The following is an 8,530-nucleotide window of genomic DNA, read 5'->3' on the forward strand; positions in this document are numbered from 1 at the left end:
TTGATGAAAAATTAGGTGTCTATTTACTTGTGACCACTCAGTGTATACATACAATTCCATACGTACATATTATTATATTCCTGCAATAAAAACCATGGAACAAAATTTGTGACTCAAAAAACAGTGAAACAACGAGTGGTATGAAAGTTTGTAGATTATAGTAATTCATCTTTCCTATTGTAGTTAATCATCTTTCCAAACATTCAGAGATAGAAGACAGATAAATTGTGTCATTAGTTGGAATTGTATACCAAATAATTTGGAGCTTTAATTTGTTTTCAACAGACATGAATGAAGACAAAATCATATTTTGTTCAAATACCACCCTCAGTGGATCAGCGCTAAGCCTGTGCACTTACAATACTAAAAATCAGATCTCGATACTTTTGGTGGGCAGAAGTCAGATAGTCCATTATACAGCTTTGTGCTCAAAATAAATACTCGTATACCTTTTCTTCATTAAACTGTTGTGGGTTGGTAAACGTCCATGGTAACTAGAACAAATCATCCTCTTTTTTTTTTTATACATTTTTATATTATGGACCAAGTTCAAAATAAAACTAGTATAAATGTTGGTTTGTAATGACCCATCTTTAATAATGTGATTGCATATTTATTTTTCATTTGAAATGTTCCTACATTATGATAATAAAACTGACTTTACCGGAATATTCTTCAATTGTGATTCCCATTTTACTATGCGTACATAATAAACTGACATCCAACTACCACTCCACTTCGTGAAAACTGTTATGAAACCTACATCAGCAGCAGATCACAGAATATACTTGCTGTTGCAAAATAAATTATTGGGGGTTATATATATGTCTCACTTGCACTGTATTTATTAATGAAGCCATTCATTGTCACTAGTTTTATGGGACTTTCTGAAGGAATTTACAAATTTTCATAGTTATTAAAATTATAAACATGAAAATAATAACCTTTTTTTTGCATCTGAGGGATTCAAGTATGATGGCAGCCACCGCAGGCATGTGCATCTATGGGCTGGCTATACTAGTTTTTACCACCCACCACTGAAATCATCCTAGCTACAACCCTGATTTGAAGTCATTCTAGAAAGATAAAAAAAAAGGGTAACTTAGATTTATTTCAAGTTTTTTTCCAGTGGATATGAAGTCTGTCAAATTGACCAACCTTGTATAGAGCAAATGGTAGAGCAAATAACAGATAAATTAAAAAATTTTCACGGAAAAAGCTGAAATTTATTTAGGATGTTTTAACGATTATGCCAACGAAATCTACGATTTTTCATATCAAGCAAATTATTTATAATCTTAAGATGAAAAACACATTCCAAATGTTCATGGAGAAATTTTTAGTGAAAATACTTCATTAAAAATTCTAATTTCTTATCCACGAATGACTTTTAATGATTACTTAAAGTTTGCAAAATTTTGTGAAGATACACACAACATATTAGAAGTTATAGTATGGAAACTATAAAAAGTCAATTTGTTGTCATGAACACGACTGAGTTTATAGCAAGAAAGTTAAAGTATCTACTTACCTGGTTTATACATGGGTTTTGAGGCATAACCTCTGTTAACCTCTCCTTCATGATTAATTTTGATCTCTATTTCAATCTTTCCACTCACTGAGCCAAGACCTCCAAACTCTAATAATGAGGAATGTTAATGCAAGTGAATTAAAAAGCATTAAGTTTGATAAAATTATGAGAATTGTAGTTATTTTAGATATAAAAAATCGTTTTTTGGTAAAAAGAAAGTAAAAGAATAAAGAAAAAACATGCATTAAAACATAGAATGGCATATAACTGACCTACTGCTCTCTTTTAAGAAAAGTATAATGGGACTTCAGACATTATTTAAACTAGCAGAAATGCCAACCTATGGTAATCATACCTTATGGAAAAAATTTAGAAAAGTGAACATTTTTAAAAATAAGTTTGTTTGTTTGTTCTTTTCTGGGAAGAACTGCATGGGAAAAGTGTTCAGTTTGTGCTCTTTAGTCATACATAACTCCTTTCATGAAAATGGTTCAATGTTCTTCTTATGAGGAGAGTACTTTCATTTAAAATTGTTTTATTATAAAGAAATGGTTGTTGCACATACCAGTTATTTTACCAATTGTCCGAATCTTGAATACAAAGTGTGAAATGTTTTTTTATGGATTTTTGTTTGTGGTGCCATTCAACAGATGGCGCCACATTGTACCTATCATTTCGGTAACATACATACATACATATATACAGGTTACATCCATTATAGTAAGAGTATTTCATGCTGGAGAGATTTACTTGTGTCAGAATTCCAAAACCCCATTAATGAAATATAGGAAATGTCATTATATCTAGAAGTCCTAAGTAGTTTTTAAACAGACTATGAATAAATGTTACAAGCAATTTAAAAAACAGACATCACTTATACAATATACAAGTAACTGAAATTTATATTTTATAACAATACTTTGCTCTTAGCTACATAAAAATTAATGACACTACTACACTGTCTAAGATCAAAACTTTTAATCAACTCTTGTTGTAGGTATCTAAATTTTACATGCAACATAAGTTTTCCTATGACAAGACAAAATACATATTTCAGTTTTATTTAAATGATCAAACTAATCACCAATTTATAAGATATTTGCCTACAAATATTAATGACCATTTCAGGATCGTGTTCACTTATCCAACAAATTAATTACACACAAATTTTAAATTGTTTAACCCCCATCCCCTTTTTTAACTTGACTTCATCTACTAATGGTACGTCTAACCAGTTTTATAAGAAGTACTACTTGCAAAGCTGTACTAATCATATACTCCTAAGTCTACAAGGTCTGAGAATCACATTTTTTCTCTAACCAGTTTTATAAGAAGTACTACTTGCAAAGCTGTACTAATCATATACTCCTAAGTCTACAAGGTCTGAGAATCACATTTTTTCTCTAAGTAATGGGGTGATTCACTTTTTAATTTAGCACTTAAAACCTAACTGCTTTACAATAAATATTAATTTTTTTATGCTATCAGTTATTTTCTACTCCCACCTCCCTTTTCACTGTCATAATGAGAAGTTGAGCACCTTCACTTGGTACCAGTAAGTGGCTCTGTTCATCAGATCATGTAAGCAAAGATAAAAATCTGAATACAGAAATAGTTGAAGATACATTTTCCTTTCCTAAGTATTAACATTAATACATCATTTATGAAGATTTCAGAGGCAAATTACCATGCATTTTTAAATGTGAGATTACATATTCCATTTTATAATCTGCAAATTTCTATCTTGTACTTGATTGAAACTATTAGTACTGAAAACATTAAGTCTTTCAGCATGGACTCGGTTCCTGAGACTGACCTCATAACCATTTTGTGCTTGTTATAGTTTTCATGCTATAACTTTTAAATTATTAAACAAATATTAACAAAATTTGGCACATTATCAGTAAACATTACAATGCTTTCATATGCAAAATATCTAATTTTTTTATTAAGTCTTAAAGTTTGTAAAGCATTGTTTTTCTCATGCCTATTTTTTCTTTTCACATGTTGCCTATCTAACATGTAAAGTAATTTCCCTTTTAAGATTAAAAATACTTTTATGTATAAGAAAATTTTCACGTTTCACATGCAAAATCTTTACAATGTCCAGATAGTTATCAAACATTTCTTAAGAAAACCTTTAAATTTTATCTGTTATTTTCAGTAATGAATCTCTGTACGGGGTTGGTAGATTTGACTGATCTCGTAACCGCCATAAAAAAAATTAGGAAACAAACATAAATTATGCCTCTTTCTTTCTAGAGTGAACACAAATTATAACACGAAAACATAAATGTTTAGACTAAATAGCTTAAATCTCATTAAATTATACACATACCAGTACCATCATCCCATTGAGTTTTAATACTTGTACTGATACCCAGATTTTGAAAACATTGCTAGATCTAGTGTCACTTAGTATATTAGCCCATCAGTTTTTTATTTTTGATCATACCTTTCAGCTCGAAGTGTCTTTTACATTGGAGGTGGTTGTTGGTTATGTGTTGTGGAATAAATTCAATCTTGAGTTATAGAAATGCCCAGCATGGCCATCAGATTTATTAAGAACTCCATGTACCTAACCTCTTAGGTGAGTATTTTAGGCAGGTCACTTAATTGTTTTAATAACTTTAAATACACAGCACTACATTTACATTTTATAAACTTTGTGGATTTAAACACAAAATATCACAATCAAAAAATTTTTATCATATGCTATGCAAAGCATGAGTTTTCTCCCTAGTGTTTTATTAAAGTGATTTTGAATGTGCAAATCAAAAAGTCATGTGAAAACCACAGCTGATACAAAATCACAGTGGAATGTATCAGAACCACATTTTGATAATGTTTGGCATCATGTGGGTAGTTTGATGCCACTGAAAACTGATTGCTTATGGAAAGGATATGTAACAGCATTGGAAAACAAAGGAACGTAGATCAATTTGGGGCACCAGGACCATCTAGAAACAGATCTGCAACAAGTCATATCATAACCTTGGTAACATAGGGTGATGTTTTGTAGATGAAAGCAATACATGATCACAAAGGTCAGTGGCAAAAGTTGTACACATTCCCCAGGCAACAGTATATAAAATAACCAAGAAGCATCTCCATCTGAAAACAAGGTTAACAGGGTACAGCCTCACCCAGATGAGGCTCACAGTCATATCTCCCATCCAACAGTTGCATACATTAAACAGCTGAAGAACAAAATGGATTTTCATGTTATTCCATACACAGACAGACTGATCAAGTCACTGGTATTCTGTGTAATCACATGGTTAAAACAGGTGATGGGAACCATCCTCCTCATACACTAAATTGGTTATGGAAAGCATGCAGGAAGGAGTGCTCTGGACATGACAGTTTTACAAAGGAGCCTTTTGCAATGGACTGTAATGATATGGTGAGGATCCAAAATAGCTGTAATATAGCATATTCATCTTCTTCTATCACTTAGAGCATGGATAGGTCAAAGTGTGCATGTCACTACCTTTTGTACAGTTACTTTCAAAATTTAAATTAAACTCCTTTATTATCATAATGCAGGTTATAATTCAAATTTTAATAAGTTTTTAATTTCTTAATTTCAAGAGGAAATATTTAAATAAATTCTCAGTTGTATAATGTGACACTTCTTCACTTTGAACTGCCAATTTTTGATTTTCTTCTACATCTATATGACCTCCTAACTTCCCTGAGAATTTTACTTCCACCCTTGAATTGAGATGTCAATTTGTAACGAAAAGCACCTTTTTGCTTTAAGGAGACATCAGCAATAAACTGGAAGCCTTATGCCATGGCCCTCCATGTATATCCTGTCTTCAAGAAATGTCAGTAATTTTCTCTGACATTTACTATTGGATTATTTATAACCAATATAAAGAAATATTTTTAGTCAATGGAATTGATGACACCTGAAGCCATTGAAATAAACTTGAACATTTTGCTGTTATTTTCTGTTTGCTAGATTGGAACTCTGCTCAACTATGTATGTGAAGCATTCAACTGCCTTGGAATTTAGTTAGAAAGCCCTGAGATACTCCACTTGTGACATTAATCCAGTTTGACTGAACTCCATTTGTAACAACCCCTCTGCTTTCTTCCATCCAGCCACTCTTCTATCCAATTTGCTAACTTATCCTCCACATCTGTAGAGATAATTGTTTTTACAAGCCTTTTGATGTGGCACCTTATCAAATGCTTTCTGAAAATCCAGATACAACAAATCTACACCCTTACCCTCATCTATGTAAGAAGCAACTTTTTCAAACAATGTCAAAAGATTTGTAAGGCAAGATTTTCCCTTAGTGAAACCATGTTGACAATTCAATAAAATTCTAAATTTTGTTAAATGACTTGTAAAGCATCTTTTAACAGACTTTCCAAAACTTTTCCTACAACTGATGTAAGACTAATGGGTCTATAATTACTGGGACAATTTTTATCACTTCCCTTGAAAAAAGGAGTTATGTTAGCTAGCCTCCAATCCTCTGGTACCTGCCCACTATTAACAGATTAAAACTTTGACTTTTTGTATTGGTTAGAAATCATATATCATAAAATTTCAGAGAACTATTGGCAATTTGTGAAAGAGAGGATGTAACAGGTGAGTGTGGTAAGTGGGTCTAATTTATAATTTATGACTTGATAAACAAAGATTGAAAGTTTAATTTTAAAGTTATAAAAATAAGACTTTGTCTTAGTAATATCTATATTATGAGTAATTTGCATTAAATTCGGTACTTTAGAATGTAAAACTTATATTAAAATTTGATATATTAAGTACATTTTGTTGTCAAGTTTATTTGTATACATTGATAATAAAGTAGTTTAATTATATTTTGAATGTAACTCTATAAAATGTCGTAACATGCACACTTTGATCTATCCATAGCAAGAGTTAAACCACTCCACTAGTAACAAGAGCCCAGTTTGACTGGCCTCCATTAATTACTTTTAGATTTCTTTCATTTAACCACCCTACAGTCCAATTAAATATTCTTTCCTAAACCCCTTAATAATGTGATTGTCTTCTACTGTAGTAGCAGTAATATTCTCTAACACCTTATGGAAAGTGTTTTGAAAATCTATGTTAAATAGTCCAATTAAATATCCTCGAAAATGTTAACACTCAATAACAAGTCCTGATTAAGAAGTTAGCACACAGGATCACTCACAAAAGTTGTAATGGTTTTCAACTGAGACCCAAAAGTCGAGCGCTTTCGAATATTTCACTATTCTTCGTCAGCCTAAGAACTGGGAGAGTTCACTTCAACTTCAAGAGTGGAATAGATCAAGCTTATGAGTACTTATGTAGTCAGGGCTAGATAAAGGGAAATGGGTCGTTTATAAGTTGGTTGGTTGTTTCTTTCGAGCAAAGCCACGTTAGGCTATTCGCTGCGTCTACCGGGTGGGATCGAACCCTAGATTTTAGCGTTGTAACTTGCATTTGCAAGTCCATAGAGTTACCACTGTCCCACCGAGGTCCAGGCAGATGGGTGTTTGATGAAATGTATGGGTCAACCATGAGCCAAAGAGCTCCTTGTTATTTCTCAAAATCAAATGTTAATTTAGTCCTCTAAAACTTATGGCATTTATCCCCGATTTTCATAATGAATACCTTACAGATTACTCCCAGAGATAATTGTATAATGCTGCTGATATAGAACTTAACGTTACGCATGATTTAACTTTCAGATTAATTTTTCAAGAATGGTAAACTAATAATTAATAAATTATGCCTAAAACAATATATCAAAAAACGTGTTAATTTTTTTCTTACCTGAATCTTTGTCCGTCATGTTTCCCTTGCTGTTTAACTTTAAAGTATTTAAAAGGTGTATATTGAAAATGTAATTCTAATTTATTTTCTGAAACATTTAATAAAATAATATTAGTAATAGCTAAATTCACCGGTAATTCTCAATAAAGCAATCTATTTTTATATTGGGCATGCACAAAATTTCTCGCGCCAATTTGGTAGTGCATTATGGTTAAAATTAAAATACATCGAAATGTACACAAAGTTAATAATAGTTTAATATAACAATTTCAGTTGCATTTAAATTTTTATAACTTCTTGTTTAAATTTATTTAATGACATTTTTAATCATATTCATTTTTATATTTGAGTTTATTGACGTCATTGCTGATTCCAAAATGGTGGATTCTGGAAGTGTCAATTCCACAAAATAGGCTAAATCAGTTTAATTGAAATTAAGTGTGAATGTAGGGATGTCTAAATTAAAATTTTAGGGTAAATAACTGCACGCGAAACAATTACAATAAGCAGGTATTTAATAATGAAATATGGCTATATTTTGTTTAAAAAATAATAATTGTCAAAATATATAACTACTGTAGGATACTGAATAGTACTTCGTTACTGAGTTCGTAGTACTGGTATTTGTAATATTAATTGTAATAGGGTTACCAGATGTCCCCCTACTTGATCATAAACAGTAAAAGTATTAAAATTGTTCCAGCTTCTCTGTATCTCAGTGTGTACTTGATATGTGTGGTTTGTCGTGATACACGGTTCCATTACATTTTACTTTGAGAATCATCTGACAAAGACATGTCACACGATAAAAATAAAATGTGCTCTCCCTGAGCTGTTTTCTTAACCTAATCTGTCATTGGGCAGTTGTAGGAGTTGTGATTTGAAAACCTGCCTAACTGCAAAAAAGAAAAATAATTTTTTTCTTTTGAGTAGGTTCAAAATAACAAGTGTATTTTTATTATTATTATTTTAATAAAAACTAAGAGAAGCTCTAAATTTTTTTCTATGGTTTTAAATTGAGGTGCAATAAACATCACATTATTCATAATGGCTGGAGACGGCTTAAATGGGTAATGAAGAAAAACTTTAATATAAGTTTAACATGACAGCAAATGTACAACGTTTCGACAAGGTTTTGTCATCATCAGGTACAAATGTACTTGTTTCCAGCACGACCTTGAGTCAATAAACCAGCAATGTCATTGGCTACTCTT

At 31.4% G+C, this 8,530-nt stretch overlaps 1 protein-coding gene and 1 long non-coding RNA gene across 5 annotated transcripts in view; one reads left to right on the plus strand and one right to left on the minus strand.

The window, feature by feature from the left end:
* Window positions 1-7,444, minus strand: part of LOC111086981 — a 10,872-nt gene extending 3,428 nt beyond the window's left edge. Inside the window, exons 1-3 of one of the 4 annotated variants that reach the window (XR_002611709.1) lie at window positions 7,317-7,444; window positions 1,532-1,639; window positions 945-1,076 (exon numbers count right to left, since the gene is read on the minus strand). This is a non-coding gene — a long non-coding RNA (uncharacterized LOC111086981). Of the gene's footprint in view, window positions 1-944; window positions 1,077-1,531; window positions 1,640-3,986; window positions 5,626-6,711; window positions 7,089-7,316 lie in introns of those variants that run through there. The other 3 variants (XR_002611706.1, XR_002611707.1, XR_002611708.1) reach the window with 3 other exon arrangements.
* Window positions 7,445-7,678: 234 nt separating this feature from the next.
* Window positions 7,679-8,530, plus strand: part of LOC106464275 (ralBP1-associated Eps domain-containing protein 1-like) — a gene marked incomplete at its 3' end in the record, with an annotated part of 88,806 nt that continues 87,954 nt past the window's right edge. The window contains exon 1 of the mRNA XM_022391982.1: window positions 7,679-7,826. The remainder of the gene's footprint in view (window positions 7,827-8,530) is intronic.

The sequence above is a fragment of the Limulus polyphemus genome, unplaced genomic scaffold, assembly GCF_000517525.1.
Source record: "Limulus polyphemus unplaced genomic scaffold, Limulus_polyphemus-2.1.2 Scaffold1604, whole genome shotgun sequence".
Lineage (NCBI taxonomy): Eukaryota > Metazoa > Arthropoda > Merostomata > Xiphosura > Limulidae > Limulus > Limulus polyphemus.